This window comes from Podarcis tiliguerta, assembly GCF_965153285.1.
Source record: "Podarcis tiliguerta genome assembly, chromosome: 2".
NCBI classification, from domain to species: domain Eukaryota; kingdom Metazoa; phylum Chordata; class Lepidosauria; order Squamata; family Lacertidae; genus Podarcis; species Podarcis tiliguerta.
The window spans coordinates 16,686,602-16,708,313 of NC_139535.1; the positions used below are offsets into that span (position 1 = coordinate 16,686,602).

Here is a 21,712-nt window from a genome sequence, read left to right on the forward strand (position 1 = left end):
TTCCGTCCTGCTATCCAAGATCTGGGAGAAAAGTCTGTGCTTGAAGTCCCACTGATGGCTCAGAAAATAAATAAAAAGGAGAGGGAGGGGCTGCCTCTATCGTGGCAGCCATGCTGCAGAACTCTTTCCCAAGGGAAACCCATTTGGCCACCCCCGTAGTAACAGCATTTTGCTGGCGACTGATGTCATTTGATGTTTTACAGAGCTTTTCCTGGCAGTCAGCACAAGACAGTAATATGCTTATAATCATAAACGTTCTTTGGACTCGTTATTTTACTGTTCTTGTGGTGTGCTTAGGTTTTGTTGTGACTGATTTTATTGCTTTTATTTTTTAAAAAAACCCTTTTTGTTTTAGTCGCTATGTACTGATGAGTAATGAAACAGACTGTGGCTTTTACCGCTGGGGCGCTACAACAGTTTCGTGGTGTATTTTTATGCTGCTGCTTTGAATTTAATGCCAGCTTTTAGTGAGTTTTGGCCCTTTTGAGGCGGCCTTGCATTTTTTAAAGGTTTTATGCTGTCTCAGGTACTTCCTGGCAGAGTGGCAGCATATATGTTGCCTCTCAGTCTTGCACAGGACTCTCAAAGTGGCTCACAAGCATAATAAAACAAAATAAACGAAAACAAATTGAAAACAAATGATGGAGTTACAAAACCAGTATCATCACAAAGCAGACCTCCAGGCAGCATGAAAGGTGTGAATGAATGAATGATGGGTTTAATTTAGCAGGCCAGTTCAAACATAAAGGAGCTGAAACACCAACCAAAAAATGTTGCTGCAATTCCCCAACCACCAGGAGTGCTCTTGTTCAGGGCTCCAGCCAGCCTGCAACAAGAGCCTTGGAGTGCTGTTTATATCTATAGGGATTGGATGGAAGAGGGTTTCAAGAATCATAGAGTTGGAAGGACCCAAGGGTCATCAAGTCTAAGCCCCTGCAAAGCAGGAATCTCAGCTAAAGCATCTATGACAGATAGCCATCCAACCTCTGCCTAAGAATGAAGAAGGCACCTTTTTTTCCTTTCGACTGACTTGCCTCTCCTGCTATTGAACACTAGAATAGGGGCTGCCAAGTGGCACTCTCCAGATGTTGTTTAACTGTATTTCCAATCAGTTTTGGTCATCAAAGCCAAATGGTCAAGCCTGATGGGAGCTGTAGTCCAACATCTGGAGAGCAACCCACTGGCAGTAGAAGACTCAGGTATGCAGTTGGATCCCAGTCCCAAAGGGATGAGATTGCGGTTTGCTTTACTTCCTGCAGCTTTTGAACATCAAGTCATTCATTGATTGAACCCTAATCTGCCCCATTTACAGGATTGTTACTAGAGAGATGGGCGTGATAGCTACAATGCTATGATTCTTTAGATCTGAGGTCCTCCATCATGACACCCATAGGTTAGGATTGCCATTTTGTGTGTTGGGGGGGGGGTCAAAGCTGTTGAGCTTTTGGGGGGAATTATTCCCCCCTCCCCATATGTCCAGGTTTTCCCAGACATTTTGCCAATTCAGCAAAAATCCACCCGGACGCCATTTCTGCAGCCCAATTCCCATGTGTCCGGGAAAACCCGAACATATGGCAGCCCTAACAGCATTCTCAGACACCTCTCTTGTTGCCTGCTCAGGCCCCCCTGTCCCTCCCAATGTTTAAAGAGGGGTTTGGGGGAGGGATGCTGCCTGCTCTTTTATCTGTGTCTTGTTCTGAGGTGTGTCTTAAGTGTTTAGCCCGTGGGTTTTTTTTTCCCCTGGAGTGGGGTGCTTCTAAGCATCATATTTCTATTTGGAATGGATATTCACTGCCACGCCAATTCTTTTTTTCCTGTTTCATTTCTCTTTATCTCAATTTACAAACTTAATATCCTTCTGCATATTAACCCCTGGCCATTGGCCATGCTGTCTGAGGCTGATGGGAGCTAGACTTTCAGATGTGCAAGACCACCGGTTGCGCATACCTCGCCAATGGGATATATCCCATTGGAGCTTTTATCTCTCCTGGAGCCCTGACCGTCGTAGGCGTAAAGGGGCTGTCAGAGAAAAGGGGCTTCAATTTGGGGTGAGGAGGAGTGGGGCAACATGTCCAGTCTGAAAAGCAGGCAGGTCACGCTGTAGTTCTACCTCTCCAGCCAGGATATTCTTAACAAAGAACAGCAGCGTAGGCGGAGGTGAACTCTTTCATCTGCAGTTCCATTTTAATGCCACCTTTGTTGTCCAGCACAATTTAGCTTCACCCAGGTCTGACTCTAAAGCTCTTCCATAAAATGCTATACGTGTGTGTGTGTGTGTGTGTGTGTGTGTGTGTATATATATCCAGGCAGGTGCTCTTAGGTGGCTCCTTTTAAACAGGAAACGCTGTACGGAAGCAGTCGGGTGCCTGCAACAAACACATTTCTGCCTACAGCCTTAGCTATAAATCCCCATCTCTCCCCAAGGGCTCACCTGCACTACACACTTAAAGCGGTATCATGCACCTTTAAACTGTCATGGTTTCCCCAAAGAACCTTGTTGCTGGTTAAAGGTGCTGACAGTAGTTAGCAGACCCCATTTCCCTCTCAAAGCTACAATTCCCAGAGTGATTTAACAACCAATTCCTCTTCCCAGGGAACTTTTGGAATTTTAGCTCATTTGGGGGGGGGGGCGGGGCAGGCGGAGCCATGACTTTTAAAAGTGGTATGATACTGCTTTAAGTATACAGTGCAGATGGACTCTAAGTCGGCTTGCCTTTGAGGATGTGAGGCTTTCTGGAGTAGGGGAGTAAAGAAACGGGATTGTACTCCATAGATATCTTTTGCATCCTTTTCCTGAGGAGCTTAGAGTGCCTCACGTGCCATCCTTTATCTTCACAACAACCCTGCAGGGGAGATCCGGCTATGAGAATGATGAAAAGCCCACAGTCACCCAGTGGAGCTCTGTGGAAACATTTGAAGGCAGGCCTCCGGTTTAAGCCCACCACAAGACTAACATACACAAGACTACAACCTTGTTCTCTGCAACAATCAGTGCAGGCTGGGAAACAAATGTCTCTTTGGCTTATACAGTATATAGATTGAGAAATGGCGATTGTTTCAGGCCCGCCCACTTCACTGCAAGCATGAGGGGAACGAAAATCCACTCTGACTGAGAGTATAGCAGAGCGGTTAACGGGCATGTAAAGCTTAACTAACCCAGACTCTGATCTCGGCCACATCCACACAGTTAACTTCTGCTTTAACAAGTACCCATTTAAGTCCTGAATGCTGTGCAACTCCTGTACACCAGAAGTACAGTGGTGCCCCGCAAGACGAATGCCTCGCAAGACGGAAAACCCGCTAGACGAAAGGGTTTTCCGTTTTGGAGGTGCTTCGCAGGACGAATTTGCTATGGGCTTGCTTCGCAAGACGAAAATGTCTTGCGATTCCTGGGGGGTTTTTTTCGCTCCCCACCCCCTTTTTCTAAGGCACTAAGCTGCTAATAGCCTTTTAGCAGCTAATCCGCCAATCCCTTAAGCCTTTAAAGGTAAAGGTACCCCTGCCCGTACGGGCCAGTCTTGACAGACTCTAGGGTTGTGTGCCCATCTCACTCAAAGAGGCCGGGGGCCAGTGCTGTCCGAAGACACTTCCGGGTCACGTGGCCAGCGTGACATCGCTGCTCTGGCGAGCCAGAGCCGCACACGGAAACGCTGTTTACCTTCCTGCTAGTAAGCGGTCCCTATTTATCTACTTGCACCCGAGAGTGCTTTCGAACTGCTAGGTTGGCAGGCGCTGGGACGGAACAACGGGAGCGCACCCCGCCGCGGGGATTCGAACCGCCGACCTTTCGATCGGCAAGCCCTAGGCGCTGAGGCTTTAACCCACAGCGCCACCCGCGTCCCTTAAGCCTTTAATAGCCGCTAATAGCCGCTAAACCGCTAATAGCGCTAATCCGCTAATGGGCTTGCTTCGCAAGACGAAAAAACTGCTAGACGAAGAGACTCACGGAACGGATTCTTTTCGTCTTGCGAGGCAACACTGTAAGTCAAGTGAGGAAAATGGACTTCTCTTTAAAGAGCAGTTTGCAGCAGTACACGAACAAGGCCTGCTCTTTCTTCTTCCCAGGGTACTGAGGCCGTCCCCCTCAGGGCCAAACTACACTTGACACGAGAGACATCAATTAAAAAAACGACAACAAGTAGGGGTTTTCGTTTTGTTTATCTATCTAACAAAAGGTAAGGGGTGTGCGCCATTTTTTCACAGAGAAGGCAATACATGAGGAGGTATAATCTGCTCTTCCCCAGCTGCAATCTTGATGAAAATCAGCCCCCCCCCACACCTATAGGAGCTTTTAATCGCAAGGGGAGGAAGAATTCAACCTTGTGTGGTGCTGCTCTGATGACCCCCCCCCCCTTTAAAAAATTATTAAATAAACCCAGTTGTGCTTTGTAATGATGCCGTCAGAGAGAGGGTAAATTTCACAACAGGAAGCAGAGCAGGAAAGGAGATATTTTTCTTGCACCTTCGCTGAGGACCAAACACGGGAGGTCGCCTTATATTGGGGTCAAACTATTAGTTCCTGTAACTCAATACTGTCTGCTCTGACTGGCAAGGTCTTGGTTAAATGTCTCTCCTGTTACCTGCTGCCTGAGCCATTTAACTGGAGATACCAGGGAACGAATCTGATATCGTCTGCATGCAAAGCAGGTTGTCTCGACTGGTGAGCCAGGATGCTTCTTGCCAGTCTGGAAGTGACGCGGGAGATCTAGGATTAGGATATCTTGCAATTACTGTTGGGCTTCTTTTTTTAAATTGCCACCTCCGTACGGCGGCTTTGAAGATCGGGGAATTTGCCTATGGGAGAGGCCTGAACGTAGGAAGCTGCCTTCTACTTAGTCAGATCATTGGTTCATCTAGTTCAATACTGTCTTACACTGGCTGGCAGGGGATTTCCAAGATTTCAGAGTAGGTTCTTGCCCAGTCCGGCCTGGAGACGCTGGGGACTGAGTCCTTCTGCCTGCAGAGCAGTTGCTCAACATCTACTCCTCTAGTCCTTGTTCTGATCTTAATTCCCCATCCCTAAAAGCTGCTATTAGCTGGGGAAGAAAGGATAGGCAGCTACAACACATGAATGCTATTGTGTGGGGCGGAGGGCCCGTTCTACGAACTCCTATATGCAAGAAATGGGTAGCAAACTCATTTTACGAGTGTGGAATCCTCTTATGTATAGGAATAAGCAGGTTAAAAGGAACCATCAGCTTTCTCAAGATGCGCAGAGCATGCAACTCTACTACCAGGTTTTGCTTTATTATGATCTCATGTGAAAGGTTATCTTAGGCACAAGTACGACCAGAAACACTTCCAGACTGGTAGATGAGTCACATTTCTTCTCCACAACCCCACCTTGCCCTCCAGCCACCTGCTCTGGATTAAAACGGAAAATACTCTTGTACCAAGAAGGCGGTAAGGAAAGGGCAATCCCTACTCCAGACCCTACAACCCCAGTCCATGATTCATGTAGAGATGAACACAGATGGTGACAGCAGCCACGAAATTAAGAGACGCCTGCTTCTTGGGAGGAAAGCAATGGCAAACCTAGATAGCATTTTAAAAAGTAGAGACATCACCTTGCCAACAAAGGTCCGTATAGTAAAAGCTATGGTTTTCCCAATAGTGATGTATGGAAGTGAGAGCTGGACCATAAAGAAGGCTGATCGCTGAAGAATTGACGCTTTTGAATTATGGTGCTGGAGGAGACTGTTGAGAGTCCCATGGACTGCAAGAAGATCAAACCTCTCCATTCTTAAGAAAATCAGCCCTGAGTGCTCACTGGAAGGACAGATCGTGAAGCTGAGGCTCCAATACTTTGGCCACCTCATGAGAAGAGAAGACTCACTGGAAAAGACCCTGATGTTGGGAAAGATGGAGGGCACAAGGAGAAGGGGACGACAGAGGACGAGATGGTTAGACAGTGTTCTCGAAGCTACAAACATGAATCTGACCAAACTGCGGGTGGCAGTGGAAGACAGAAGTGCCTGGCGTGCTCTGGTCCATGGGGTCACGAAGAGTCGGACACGACTGAACGACTAAACAACAACAAGAGATGAACAGGCAGCCTCCTCTAAGAACGAGTGGTTCTTTTGTTGCTTTATTAGGAGTGCATCTGCAGCAGCACAACTGGCCGCCTTCATCTGCCCCGGCTGCAACAAAACATGTCTCTCCCGCATCTACAGCCACAGCAGGCGCTGCAACTGCTCAACAGCTTGATCTCACCCCGCAAGGTGCACTCCATTGTCTCCTAAGACGGACAGATGTCAACTAATTAGGAGTGACGCTGGCATCCAGTGCTGGAAATAATTTCCTGCCTCCCATGCAGGGCAGAGAACGATGTAACACAAAGAGATACAACAGGCTACCTCCTTTACCGGTAAATCCTCTGGGCTCACAGGAACTTTTAATTATGTCATTAGTTTATTTCTCATAGCAGTTCTCTTCTGGGACACCAGCGTGCTGTGGTGTACCATTTAGGATTTACTGGCTCTAATCCTGCCCTCTACCCTGCCGAGACAGGATCTTCTTATCTCTAACCCACATTAATTCCCTGCAGATTAACCCACATTTATCCCAACCGATAAGACTGCTGCAAGCAGAAGCGAAGTGGCCTACAACAAAGACCTCTGCGGTTCTGAAGTGCTTTAAAATAAGAGAATCACCTGCAAGATGAACCGTTAATGATGTGAACCAAAACTGCATGCGTGTAATAAACACCCTGTGACTGCTGCCTTATACCAAGTCAGACCATTTGGTCTACAGAGCTCAGCAGCTCTTCAGGCAGGAATCTCTCTGAGCTGATGGGAGTTGGAATCCAATGCCTGAAGGGCCACAGATTAGCTGGTGACAACCTCTTGGCCAAACCTACCTTGCGAGGGTGAAAGAGGGGGAGGAAGCACATTTGTGACTTTTCATTTTCCTGAATTTATTTCTTTCCTTTTTAATTTTTTTTTTGTTCTTTTGACAAAGTAATAATCATAAACGAATAAGAATAAAAATGTGCACCCCACCACGGAGACCATTCCATTGTAAATATCCAACCTCCCAAAATTCGAACACCTCTAGCAATGGTTTGACCCATTTCCGTTTTAACAGTACAATTTCTGCAAACAACCCTCTATATCTCCTCAAAATCATTTCTCCTGCATATTCCCCATCTTACATTAATGGCACATGCTAATTTATCATTATTAGCTATATCCCATACCTCTTTATACCATTCTTCCATTTTATATTCTGCTTGCCCCTTCCACTTCCTAGCTATCATAATTCGTGCAGCTGTCAATAAATTTGTGAGCAAGTACTTCAGAGCCTGCAAACCTTCTAAAGGTAAAGGATAAAGGGACCCCTGACCGTTAGGTCCAGTCGCGGATGACTCTGGGGTTGCGCGCTCATCTCCCTTTATTGGCCGAGGGAGCCGGCGTACAGCTTCCGGGTCATGTGGCCAGCATGACTAAGCCGCTTCTGGCGAACTGGAGCAGCGCACGGAAACACCGTTTACCTTCCCGCCAGAGCGGTACCTATTTATCTATTTGCACTTCGTGATTTCGAACTGCTAGGTTGGCAGGAGCAGGGACTGAACAATGGGAGCTCACCCCGTTGCAGGGATTCGAACCACCGACCTTCTGATAGGCAAGCCCTAGGCTCTGTGGTTTAACCCACAGCGCCACCCGCGTCCCCTGCGAACCTTCTGCCCCATCGTAAATTGATAACAATGCTACCTCTGGACTTTCGGTCAGCTTTAATCCAGTGATTTCTGTTATCTCCTTAAACACCCTTTGCCCCCCCCCCATTGTACACATTCATGACTTTCATGAAAAGTGTGAAAGCAGTTCAGACGCTGGTTCAGACTTCAAGATTGTATTACTGCAAGGCACTCCATGTGGAGCTTCCCTTGCACTTCATCAGAAAGTTGTAGTTAGCACAGAATGCTGCAGAACAGTTGCTGTCAGGAGTGAGAGCTTGTCAGCATCTGCCACCGCTGCTCAGAGATCTGCCCTGGTTGCCGATTTGCTACTGGGCCAAGCTCAAGGTGCTACAATTGAATCATAGCTGGAAGGGACCCTCATGGATAATCTTCACCATACTGCTTTTGGCACATGGTTAAAGCAATTCTGTTTAGGTAGTGTCTCAAAAAATAAAAGCCAAGACACCCTGTTGAGCTTTCTTTTTTAGAAAGGCCCACCTTCCGGACTTCCGCCTTTGAAATCCTGGTAATGTTTGAGAATATCCAGACATATGGCAGCACTAGTTTAGGCAGGTCTGTACCAGACATCTTACATGTGTTTTCTTTCTATCTACGGCTGGTTTTAATCGCCTTTACAACACAGCACAGCACACAGGTTATCGCAGCTAGCACAACACCCCACCCCAAACCACGACTCTCTGCCCTGGCAGGGGTTCCGAAAGCACGCTCAGAAGCAAAAGCAGCTCTAGTGCACGTGAACGACTGTGACCGGAAACCGTGAGAAGAAATTGAAATTGGTAGCCAGGGCGGAGAAGTTGCAGCTGCAATTCTTGAACAAGGAAGCTTTTGGCACAGATATACTGCCTGGATTATTTCCCCCACCAGAGAAACAAAGGACAGAAACATGTTTTTTAAGAGGAGGGGAGCCTGGGCTTTACATCCGATCCTACATTCTGTTCAGAATTCACTGAGCATAGCCAGGAACCATAGACAAACCTCTGGCCTGTTCGTAGCCTCCAGCCTCCTCCCCGTGCCTGCCTGCTTTCCATCTTTAGTAAGTGCAACAACCCACTTCCTGAGTGGAGCTAGCCACGGTGCACTCGGTGCACAGCAAAGGCCTCTTGCCGCCTCTGGTTTCCGCCCCACACATTCACTGCTTCCTGTTTTCGGAAGAACTGTGATGCAGGCTGGGGGTGGCGAGGCGGAAGTGACTTCAAACAGTGAAGAAATAGATTTTGAGAAGATGCAGTCGGTCTGCTATGAGTGGGCTTTGAGCAAGCCACTGTCTCTCAGAACAGGCCCACCTCACCAGCTTGTTATGATACCAGAATGAGAAACTGAGATATTGCAATCCTGGGATGGGGAGCCTGTTGCTCTCTAGGTATTGTTGGACTCCATCTCCCATCAGCCCCAGGCAGCATGGATGACGGTCAGGGATGATGGGAGCTGTAGCGCAACAATGTCTGAAGGACCACCGGCTCCCCATCCCTGCTGTAACTATTTTCTAGCTTTTTTCTAAGCCTCCATGCAGGCATTCCAAGCCTCATTAAGCACTGACATCCTGGATGAGGCTGTATCCTATTGCTGGTTGAGGTATAGCTGCTGGAAAAGTGGGATTTCTCGGTTAGTGGCGTCCCCTTTGGGAATTCCTCACCCCTGAGTATGTAGTAGGTGGCTTCCTTCCTTGCCGCATTTAGGTGCCAGGTGTAAATGGTGTTATTCTAGTATGTAAAGCCCGGTTTAACTGACCCTCTGTTTTGTCCTTTTATGGGGTGGATTTTTGCTGATGGGTGTTTTATTCTCAATAATTAAATGTGTCTGTGGCACGGTTTGCATGTAACAGCAAACGATAGGTAAAACTCAGGCATCTGGGAGACAATCATTTAAACTTTGGTTTCTTACATTCCTCCCCCTTTCCCCCCACTAAAGGACACACAAGCCAGGAAGAACTGCTCTTCACTCTCAGCTTTGGGGCAGTGACACTTCCTTAGCCATAGTTAAGGTCTGAATTTGCACATAATGCTAAGCTATGGTTAACATTAAGTAAGGTTTATAAACCAACTACAAACCTTGGTTAATGAGCAACCTTTTACTATACAGTGGTACCTCGGGTTAAGAACTTAATTCGTTCTGGAGGACTGTTCTTAACCTGAAGCTGTTCTTAACCTGAGGTACCACTTTAGCTAATGGGGCCTCCCGCTGCTGCTGCATCACTGGAGCACAATTTCTGTTCTCATCCTGAAGCAAAGTTCTTAACCCGAGGTACTATTTCTGGGTTAGCAGAGTCTGTAACCTGAAGTGTCTGTAACCTGAAGCATCTGTAACGTGAGGTAACACTGTAGTTAATAAACCACAGGTAAGCTGCTGAGCTGGTTTTCACATAGCGCTAAGCCATGGTTTAATAAACTAGTTTAATATTTAATAAACCATGGTTTAGTGTTATGTGAGAACCAGGCCTGTGTGTGCTTATGATTTATTATTATTCAGAGGTACTCTGAACATGGAGGCTTAGTTTGTACGACTTATAGCAGCTGAGAGACCCATCCTCCATGAACCTGTAATCCTGAAATCTTAACTTTGAGGCTTGTCAAACTTGTCCACGTCCAGTGGTTCAGAAACAATTGTGCGATTGGACGATTCAGTTTCGGCAATTTGTCACGAGGAGAAATAGCACAGGAAACAAATGGGTGCAACCCAACCCGGAATGTGCAATTTTGCAGTTCTCTTTCCCCCTCCCTAAAAAAATTGTAGCTGTTTTCATTTTTCTTCATCATGCTTTGCGCAATTGTGCATGCTCAGCCCTAGCAGGCTCTGTGACGAGATAAGGCAATCTGCCAAAACAGCAGCAAGAGTGGTGGCTACCCAGAAGGTGAGGTTGGGCAATCTTTACCAGAAATTTCTTTCTAGAGGGCATCAAAGGGGATGACGGAAGCCGGAAACCACAGCCAGTCAAGCTCTAGAAACAGCAGCCCTTACCACATTTGGTTGTATGCAATGGGCTGCAAGACGGTACGTCTGGAAAGGAGCAACCAGCCAGATGTAAATGTATGGCTCTGTGCTTAAGATAAGATTCCTGCATTGCAGGGGGTGGACTGGATGACCTCAGAGTCACCCAGACACTATGATACTAGTGAATGTAATGCCACCCTGCAAAAGGGTTGCCAAATGCTGCTGCTGTAGCTCCTCCCACCTCAGTTTTCTCTCTTGGTTCCTTTGCTTCTCACTCCTCTGCCTCATCTGCCGTGGACCAAATCAAAAGTCTGGCCTAACTGGCAAAGGGCTTCTGCTCTGCAAGCTTTATGTCCCAGATTCGTTCCCTGACATCTCCAAGTAGTTCTAGGAGAGAACCAAGAAAAACAAGAGACGCTGAGAGGGACAAATGCATCTGGAGAGACAACACTGTCACAAACAGATTCAGAACTGAACTCTGACCCTTCTACAAGACTTTGTGTCTCTGCTGTAGACTCTTCTCCCATCGCCTAATTGGGGAATAACAGTGACCTACCTCTAAAGAGATGTCCTGAGGGAAAACACAAGCAAATATTGCAAAGCCCTCTGCAAATTAAGAATTCTCTGTTAACACAGAACAGCCACATGTTCAGAAGGTTTAGGGTCTGATACTACTCATTGTTGTCCTCTTTATTGTTGTCTATCATCGGATGCAAAATGACTAAAACACATTTATTAATGAAGAGAAGAAAAGAACCGCCAAAACAATCTAAGGAATTGGATGAACGATCAAGGAAAAGTTGACGCACTGGGGGCTTTTTAGTTTAGGGCGGAGAATCCAACTGTAGGGTGGGGACGGAGAATCTAGTCCAACCCTTGCAATGCAGGAATTTTTTTTGCCCAACATGAACCCCTGAGATTAAACGTCTCATGCTCTACACCAGTGTTTTTCAACCACTGTTCCGCGGCACACTAGTGTGCCACGAGATGTTGCCTGGTGTGCCGTGGGAAAAATTCGAAAGATTTTTTTAAAAAAATTCAATTTTTTGCCCGCTAGGCGGGCGCCGGACTGTGTCCTGGGTATGGGGTGGGGTTTTTGACCCCACCCTTGGCCAGCAGAGGCGCCGATTGGCGCTCCTCAGGGGGACACCCTCCACTTTTCTGATGTCCGGGCTGTGATTGGTCCAGACTCCAGCCTAGACCTATCACAGTAGGACATCATCTTCCGACTTCCTTCCTGCCCGAGCACAGTGTGCGCAGCAGCGGAGAGAAGAAGACGTCGCGACTCGAGTCACCAGGAGGACCGGAGAAGTTGTCATTTTATTTCTCTTCAGTCTCCACTGAATGCCTTGACTGGGTTAGGGACCCTTATAGCTCAGCATCAGTTGGTGGAAAGGACATGACCTTACAGGAGCAGGAGGAACTAACTGAACTGAGACAAAATCGTGGTTTCAAGCTAAGATTTGCTGATCTACCTTTGGACAGTTTTTGGTTGGATACTGCCAAGGAGTTCCCCCTTCTGGCAAACAAAGCTATTTTGACATTGCTCCCATTTTCCACTACATATCTGTGTGAGATGAGCTTTTCAAGCATGATTGCTATAAAAACTAAATACAGAGAGAGACTGAGAGCTGTTGACGAAGAGCTACGTGTGTGTCTTTCTTCGATTCCAGCCAGAATATCAGCTTTGTGTTCAGCCAAACAGGCCCAGGTTGCGCACTGAATAAAGTATTTAATAATTTTTCATATTTCTGTTTACTTACTATTTCATAATAAAGTAATTATAAAATACTTTCTTTGTGTTTATTTGATTCCTATTCAAGAGAATTACTTTATATATAGTCAATATAGGCACAGAGTTAATTTTTTTAACATTTTCTAATGGTGGTGTGCCTTGTGATTTTTTTCATGAAACAAGTGTGCCTTTGCCCAAAAAAGGTTGAAAAACACTGCTCTACATGACAGAGCTTTATTAATTTTTTTTTGCAGAGTGTAGCGCAGGGGGGTGGGGAAGCTGTGGCCCTCCCATGCACCCCTGATCACTGGCCAGGGTGGCTGGGCCTGATGGGGAGTTGAAGCCCAAGAGCCTCTAGACCAGGTATAGGCAAACTCGGCCCTCCAGATGCTTTGAGACTACAACTCCCACCATCCCTAGCTAACAGGACCAGTGGTCACGGATGATGGGAATTGTAGTCTCAAAACATCTGGAGGGCCGAGGCTGCCTATTCCTGCTCTCGACAATAGAGGGCCATGGCTTCCCCCGCCCTGTTGCAGAGAAAGTCGAATAGAGAGGACATTTTGTCCCTAACTCCCATAATATTCCCACAGTCTACTGCCAGGCAAAAGAAAGGATTCTCTCCCCCCCCCCCCCGGTGCCCCCAGCCGCTGCATGCAATGCACAGTTAATCTATGGAATTCGCTGTCGGACTGTATGGTGATGGCCTCAGGCTTAGATGGCTTTAAAAGGGGATTAGACACATTCCGAGGGGTGGGGAAGAATAACTCTATCAGCAGCCTATTAGCCAAGTTGTCTAAATGGAGCCTCTGTGTTTAGAGCCTGCATGCCCACTGGATTCCAGTGGCTGGCTGGCCGGGGGGGGGGGGGACACCATGGGAGAGCTGTTGCATTCATTCCCTGTTTGTGCACTTCCTGGAGGGAAATAGTATTGGCTACTTCAGGGAAGAGGATGCTGGATGGGGAACCTGCAGCCTTTCAGATGTAGGGCAACCCCCATTTATCCCTATTGAGTTCTGGAGAGCCATGCGTTCCCCATCCCTTCATCTGGTCAAGTACAGTTCTGCTGGCCACAGTCCTATGCACACTTAAGGTAAAGGTAAAGGTACCCCTGCCCGTACGGGCCAGTCTTGACAGACTCTAGGGTTGTGCGCTCATCTCACTCTATAGGCCAGGAGCCAGTGCTGTCCGCAGACACTTCCGGGTCACGTGGCCAGCGTGACAAGCTGCATCTGGCGAGCCAGCGTAGCACACGGAACGCCATTTACCTTCCCGCTGGTAAGCGGTCCCTATTTATCTACTTGCACCCGGGGGTGCTTTCGAACTGCTAGGTTGACAGGCGCTGGGACCGAACGACGGGAGCGCACCCTGCCGCGGGGATTCGAACCGCCGACCTTTCGATCGGCAAGTCCTAGGCGCTGAGGCTTTAACCCACAGCGCCACCCGCGTCACACTTACCTGTGAGTAATTCTGAGTAAACATGCTCAGACTTGTGCTGCACAGCTGCAGTGGGTGTGAGGGAGAATCCCTGGGAAAGTGCCACGTGCATAACATCTATGTGCTACGCTGCTCTCAATGACACAGGAGCAAGGCCGTGACAAAAGTTGGCAACACAGATCTATAGGACCCCTGTTGACTGCAGCAGCAACTGTGGCTCTAAAAGTGAAATCGACAAAATGGCAGAACCCAAGCTGTCACAAACCAGAAGTCTTATATATCGCCCTTCATCATGAGCCCACCGAGTGGTTTGCAACAAAAAGCGTAAAAAATTATTAAGACTATAATAATAGTAAAAGAGGGGGAGAGATACAATAAACATTCACCCCACCCTCATGGTGGAGAATCAAGGGTAATGCAATTCAGCCATTGTTAGGGCCTGCTTGTGGAATTTGCCAACATAAAGAACAGAACGGCAAAATGGTGTCACCCGAAACCACACAAATCAAGGCGCATAATGCCCAAGTTAATTTCAGTCTAATCCTATTCCTATTTACTCGGAAGCAAACCCAGCTGAGTTCACTGGCACATATCTCCCATGTAAGTATCTGTGGTTCTCCAGCCTTTGGCATTTGAAGCGGAGAATCAATCCCACAAGCACCAACACTCCCTGGCAGTAAAAATCCAACAATAATAAATTCAAGTTTGCTGCCACTTCAAGACACTCCAAATGAGCTGCATGAGGCAGCCGCCTCACTCTGCTTAATCACAGAGCCAGCCCTGGTCTTGGATGTTATTGTTCTGTCTCCACAATCCCAGCAACAGACATCCCTGCCTATCGCTCTGGACTCTCAGTGGTGCCACTCCCAGTAACTCCACCAGTGCTTCCTTAGCACAAGCATCCTTTAGGAAGCGCTGGGCTGAAACCAGTGGAATCAAGTTCAGCTCAATGCCAGGAATGTTTCTCAGCGATGGCCTGAGGCAGATGCAGAGGGGATGGGTTGAGTGTGTGCCAAAAAGTGCCAGGCCTTGGGTGGGAGGTTTCTTAAGGGTATCTGCCGCAAAGAAGTGAGGAGTTAAAAGAGGCCTTCCATGGTAACTGTGGCAACTTCATAAACACTGACTTCAGTATATTTTTAATGACTTCCTTTGGAAAAACACAGCGGGCGGCTTCTGCCAGGAGGAGCCGTGGTCCGCTGCTCCCACTCCTGTTCCCCTCTGTATTTAATCTTCCATGATGCTGCCCTGGACCTTCTGCCAGTTGCACACGCAAAAATGTCCTCGGTGCCTCATGTGTATCATCTGCCACAGACAGACAGTTGCAACTCCCAGATTCTGAGGGAGGCCTCAAAAAGTGCAAACGGCAGATGCCGAAAAACAAACTTCTTGAACTACACAAAGGCCAACTTTTTTGAGAATCCCTGTTTTCTGCTGCACTGGGACGTGAATCTGGGAGGAATAGGAGCTGGGGTTTGTGGATTTCATAAAGGAGCCTTATTCCTCCCCCCCCCCCATAATTTGAGGGCTGGCTTGGGGGGAGGTCACCTCCCCCTAAGGCCAATGTGCCTTGATCTCCTCACTATCTCTTTCTATCACTGTATGACTGGCTGGTTTCCAGGCTTGCGCTGCTTTGTTTACTGAGGGTCAAACTAGGCAGAGAGTCTGGCGGTTTGTGACTGATTAAAAAAACCAAAACAAAACAAACAGCCGATTTGAGGGTTCCTGCCCGGATCAGGCCTGTGGTGTGTGGAAATGGTCCCTTATTGGCCTCAGGCCCACCCACACCTATTTGTTGAAAAACTAGGAAATCAGCCATGTTAAGACCAACCCACATAAGCGAAAGTCACCGCTGGTCTGGCCCTCAGGCTGCCCATGCAAAACCAGCTATGTTCGGGGACTGAATTACAGGGAGGGAAGGGGGGCTCTGCCCCACCCTCATTACCTTTTTTGAGAGCCCCCTTAGCTATTCTTTTTAACAGAGTCCAACAACATCCAGAGGGCCACAGGCTCCCTGCCATCTTGTTGTACAACGAGAGCCATTTCGTTCAAAATTCCTCTAGGAAGAGGTATACTGCCTCTGTACATGAGGGGTCTATTTATTTACCACAGCGAATAGCCATTGAGAGATTCATCCCACATGAGTTTGCTTAACAGCCCTTTGAAAATAAAACCGAAAGCCACCTGAGCTAGTCACCATCACCACATCTGGCAATCATGACACCTACCAATTCTTTGGTAGAGACATTTCCTTTTGTAATTCTCTCACTGTTTTGTTAGGCCTGCAGTTCTGTGCTGCTGCTGTCATTTTTTCTGCTTATTTCCTAGTAGAAATTATTACTCTTAAGGGTGTGCCCAAAAGATCATCCAGTGTGTATTAGTTACCCGTTAATGCTCTTTTAAACAGAGAAAGGGTGGGCCGTTCCCACCCTTTTCTCACCTGCCTTTGGGTAAAAGTGAGGATTATGATCTGTATTAGTTGACTACTGAACCTGGTGTTGCCAGATACTGAAAAGGGCAGGGCTCCTGCGCCTTTAATAGCTATATGGAAGAGGGAAATTGACACAGCTATGAAAGGTACAGGAACCCTGTCATTTCTTGCAGCTGGTCACCCTGGTGATAGCTCTGGATTAAACACAAAACGTAATCTTGTACATGCGGTATTAAGCGCCTCACTCTATTTCTCCAGGCCACTCATCTTTATTATAACCTAATTTGGAAACACTGAAAAGCTAAGAGGGGCTAAGAAGCGTATTAGACTCTTGCAGCAAATACATCAATGAACCCTCTTGCATCTTAAAGGCTACAACATTTATTGTAGTATGAGCTTTCCTGGGCAAGAGCCTAGTTCATCATTTGGATTAGTTTGTGCCAGTTGCTGAAAGTATTTCTGTTTCCTTGTTTCCTGCGGAGGCTGGAGTTTTTGTGTGTTTTTTTAAAGTATTGATTTAATTTTGATGATCATTAATTGCTGATGGTTGTTTTTAAATATTTTGTATGTATTTTAAGCTTGATCGTAAGTCTCCTTAGAGACTGCCCTGTATTAGGCAACTAATAAATTAGCAAAATAAAGCCACAATAAACTCCAAAGAGCCAAGCCCAATCCTTTTGGCAGCTGATAGATTGCAGCCCTTTGGCATATGACAGTCCAGGAGCACCTCTTGATTAATACCAATTGTCCAAATTATGGAGAAACCAAGCACAAATCATGCTGGAGACTCGTCCATGGCAGGGACATACTTCCAGGTCGCACCCACTCTGCCTTTCAGGTTGGCATGAGCTCCCCGGAACCCACTGGGGAACACTGCCAAGATTTTTGCCTCATAAATCCCGGCTTTCCCCTGCCTGAACCTCCACCATTGACTCATCACGAAGCCGGAAACCAATAAACCAAGAATTGCTAGGGGTTTTTTTTCTCTGTCAAATGCACAGAAAACTTTCTAAGATGCCACAGGACTCAGGACACTGCCAATTCCTTAATCAGCCTCTTGGCAGAAGATAGGAAGTCTAGCCATTTCCCCTGCTTTAACTACTATTTTTTGTCCAGATCTGGTGATAGAATTAAGGTTGCCAGCTTCTGAACTGGCCCATATAGCGGGACATAATTGGTCGGCAGCAATATATGCCACCATCACGCTCTGCAAGGCTTCATTTCAGGATCCAGCCAGCAGACTGGATCCTGAGCTCCTCCAGCACCCTGCAGGCCACTTTGGGCGGGTCCTAATTTGGCCAGTGGACCAGAGGTTTCCCACGCCTGTGCTAATTTATGCACATAAAGTTGCTCTGAAAGATGCAAGAGCTGCCCGGGCTTTTTCTTTCTTCTGATCATGGTGGCACTTATTTTTGTCCTATTCTGTTCTAGCCCACAAAACATCACTCCCCTTCCAGAAGTGAGAATTACGGTAAACCCAGAGATCCCTTCTTCACCCTCTTCTTCTCTTCTGTTAGGCCCCTGTAACTCCTTCTCAAAGTGCTTTGCAATAGGGAGAGCATGTGAGTGGGTGGGTATGTGATTCCTGCGTGAGCACATGCCCTCTGTACATAAAGATCCCCGGTGTTGCAAAAAAGGCCCTGGGGAAAACCCACGTCTCTGTTAGCAACAGCAAGGAATTCCACCACTCCTAACTTCCTGAGTGTTGTCATCGCTCACCCTGGCATTCTCTCTGTGCTCACCCAGCAGCCCCTTGGCCAGCTACAGCTGGCAGGACGTTAGAGCCAGAACGAGACAAAAGGGGTTTTGAGATGCAGCCAAAACCGCAGGGCCTAGGAGGAGGGGACTCAACAAAATATCCCCAGAATCCTATGCTGGCAGGGGCCACTACAGAGGCAGGGTGTGGAAAATTGTGTATTGTCTGTGTTCTTGCTCACAATGTGGGTTGCATCTGTCAAAGAGGCAGCTGGAACCAGGAGAAGGGCAGTCGCAGAGAGAGAAGAAAAGAGAGATCTACATTGTACCGAATTACCTGGGGATAAACTGTACTGAACTGAATGGGGCCTTTCTAAATAGATATCCACGGAATTGCACTTGACTGTCAGTCAGGGATGGGCAGCAGTGAGAAAAGAGAAACTGAAGCTGAAATCCTATGTACGATTATATAGGAATAAGCCCCAATGTACTAACTGAGACTATTCTGTGCATAGGACAGCAGTGTGAGGATAAGGATGATTGGATCACGTCTGAAAAGGGAGATGAAAAACGATTGAACTTTCCTGTTCCAAGAGTCAACAAAATGCTTTTCTCTTTATATATACAGTGGTGCCTCGCAAGATGAAAAGAATCCGTTCCGCGAGTCTCTTCGTCTTGCGGTTTTTTTCGTCTTGCGAAGCAAGCCCATTAGCGGATTAGCGCTATTAGCGACTATTAGCGGCTTAAGGGATTAGCGGATTAGCTGCTAAAAGGCTATTAGCGGCTTAGATCAGCTGTTAAGCGGCTTAGCGAACAGCTGTTAAGCGGCTTAGGGGCTTGGTAAAGGGGATGAGGAGCGGGAAAAAAACCCCAGGAATCGCAAGACATTTTCGTCTTGCGAAGCAAGCCCATAGCAAATTCATTTTGCGAAGCACCTCCAAAACGGAAAACCCTTTCGTCTAGCGGGTTTTCTGTCTTGCGAGGCATTCGTCTTGCGGGGCACCACTGTAATGGTTTTAGGCTAACAGGCTGGAATATGTCTGCAAAGAACACACGATGGACTTGGGGGGGTTGTAGGTACAAATAATATGCCCCATCTACCAGCATGCTGACTGGGACATAGGTCTTACTGAACTCACCAGGCTATAAGTTTTAAGCCAAAAAGTTTGGGATTGAGCCACAAAGTGGATGGCAGTGATTAACAAATGGCGCTTTAGGAATAAAAGAATTAAAGAGGAAGGGACAAAACCAATGCAATCCTACACATGTTTGCTCAGAAGTAAGCCTCGCTAAGCTCAATGGGACTTACTCTCAGGAAAGCATGAATACAGTTGCAGGTCAGAGCTGTGGTCCTATAAACACTTCCTGAGAAATGAATATTGACAGGATTTCTGTGATCAGGTTGCCCATTACACTGTTCTTTGTGGCCCTGTGACGCTAGGGCAAAAAGTAATCTATAAGGTCTGGGTGACTCTTGAGTAAAAAGAGACATCTGATGACTCAAGAATATATATATGCGCCACCAATGGAAAACACACACGCTCCACCAATGGGATCATGGAGCTTTCTTGTGGATGAGTTGCTAGCCTAATGTGTTTGTGTTTTCCCTCCAAATCAACAGTGCTACAAGTATATGTTGGAGACAAAGGCAGAGAGAGAGGTGAGCAAAAGGAAGGGGGAAAAGGGGGAGATAAGAAATAGGCTTAGGGCTGGTAGAGGCAAAACACACACACACATCTAACCCACAGAATTAAATCTGTGTCACAAGTCGCAGATAGGGGTTATATCAGTACTTTATGGGTCTGGAAAGACTGAATGCTGTTGACAGGTGCCGTTGCACATTAGCAACTTCTGAACGGTGCAGAACGGTGCTTCTCCCATCCCTGCAGTGCCATGAGGGAAAACACTGCATTTGCTGACACTTTCCCATGGCCCACAATTCTTCAAGACACTGGCTCCATTTGTGAAGTATGTAGCCTTCTTTGGAACTGCCCACATGCCCCCTTAGCAACGTTTCTTCACTCTAAGCAAATATTTGAGGCATGATCCAACTCTGCCACACGTGCAGAGGCTCAATAGTTTCTCTTTCCTTCCCCTCCACTCATCAAGGCAGCATTACAGATCGCTATGGTGGCAGGTAGGGAGGCTGCAGGAGCTCCCCATGTCCCCATCCTACTCTCCTTCTCTGTGCAAGACAAATGAGAGAGAAACAGGAATCTTCACCTGCTGGACTTGTGGTGGGACTGAATCATCCCCACAGCCATGTCAGACAGTTTAAAAAACAAGTTAAAAGTTTAGCAAACTGTGACCCTCACAGTGGAAGTTCTGCGAGTGGGTGAATGTGGATTTTTAAAAATCCGAATAAACATGTGTGTTGAAATAAGCCGTTGTCTATTAATGCCACAAGAAGCTCGTCGCCTTCTGAGGTACCACAGGACGCCATCTTTCGGATGGCTGTTTTCCCCAGCAAAGTTTCTGTCGGGTGATTTGTAACATCTTTGCCCTTTCCCCCACCAGAAACCAGATTAGCCCTGTAGCCCAGCTCCCTTTTCTGACTAGGGCTTTGGCCCAGGCAAGGAAGCAAGAGTTGAGAGCTCGTTCTCACAGATTTGCTCGCTCAGAAGAGGAAGGAGGAGGCTGAGGGCAAGCCAGTCGCTGCTTTCAGCTGATGTCAGCCGGCCTCGCTTCCTCTCAGAGGCCGTTGTGTCAGCCCTGGACCGGAGCCCAACAGCAATAGCTCAGGCCAAAGAAATGAAGCGGCGGGGTGGGGTGGGGAGGACTCCAGTCAGGCTTAGCTGCTTCCAGCAAATCAGACTCGATAAAAGGGCTTTTTGTAAAGGAAGACAAGGAAAAGAAGAGTCCAGCAATGGATGAAAAGGCAGGGTTGGAATTTCCCCCCTGAGGGATGTCGTGAACAGGCTTGGGTGAAATGCAAACAAGTATGTCGGATGGCGAGGGAGGGGAACACACAGGTTAGAAGGGGAGATTGCGATCAGGATAACTTGTGCCCATTTAACGGCAAAAAATAGAATTTGCACCTACATGTGCCAGTTGCCTTGAGTAGAATGACACTAACTTTATAGAGTCAGCTCTGGTTCCTAGAAATACTGTCTGCCTTTATGGGGATCACTTTGTTTCCTAAACAGTACAACGAGGATGGGAAGGCTCTGGTCCTATAGATGTTACTGGAGTTGGGAGCCTCGGCCAACATGGCTAATGACCAGGAATGACAGGATTGGTGCTTGGCAATATCAGGAGAGCCACAGATTCCCCACCACCGGCATGCAATATTTTGAAATCCTGGACACCATAGAAATTGGGAGTGAGAGATGCCAAACTCACCCAAGCTAGCCAGACCATCAGAATGAAGAAGGTTCAGTCAAGGTGCAGAGCATTTCATGAGGGGATATAAAACGCACAAACACTATACAGTGGTGCCTCACAAGACGAAAAGAATCCGTTCCGCGGGTCTTTTCGTCTTGCGGTTTTTTCGTCTTGCGAAGCAAGCCCATTGACGGAGTAGCGCTATTAGAGCTATTGGCTAAAAAAGGGCTAAAAACGGCTTTTTAAGGGGGGGGGGATTAGCGGTTTTGCTGCTAAAATGCTTTTAGCAGCTTAGCGATTCAAAATAAGGGGTTTTGGAGCAAAAAAAGCACCCGAAAATTTTCGTCATTTTTCGTCTTGCGAAGCAAGCCCATAGGGAAATTCGTCTTGCGAAGCGCCTCTGCAGACGGAAAACCCTTTCGTCTTGCGGGTTTTCCGTCTTGCGAGGCATTCGTCTTGCGGGGCA

General features: G+C 47.3%; 1 protein-coding gene and 2 long non-coding RNA genes across 3 annotated transcripts in view; 2 read left to right on the top strand and 1 right to left on the bottom strand.

Annotated features, from left to right (window-relative positions):
* The window catches only part of LOC310671094, a 37,637-nt gene that overhangs the window by 14,724 nt on the left and 1,201 nt on the right, over positions 1–21,712 (top strand). The gene's annotated exons all lie outside the window — the stretch shown is intronic.
* The window catches only part of PPP1R18 (protein phosphatase 1 regulatory subunit 18), a 45,892-nt gene that overhangs the window by 13,369 nt on the left and 10,811 nt on the right, over positions 1–21,712 (bottom strand). The window lies entirely within an intron of this gene.
* Positions 2,022–4,392, top strand: LOC310671112. The gene is made up of 2 exons (XR_014507795.1): positions 2,022–3,257; positions 3,986–4,392. It is a non-coding gene; the product is annotated as an uncharacterized lncRNA (long non-coding RNA).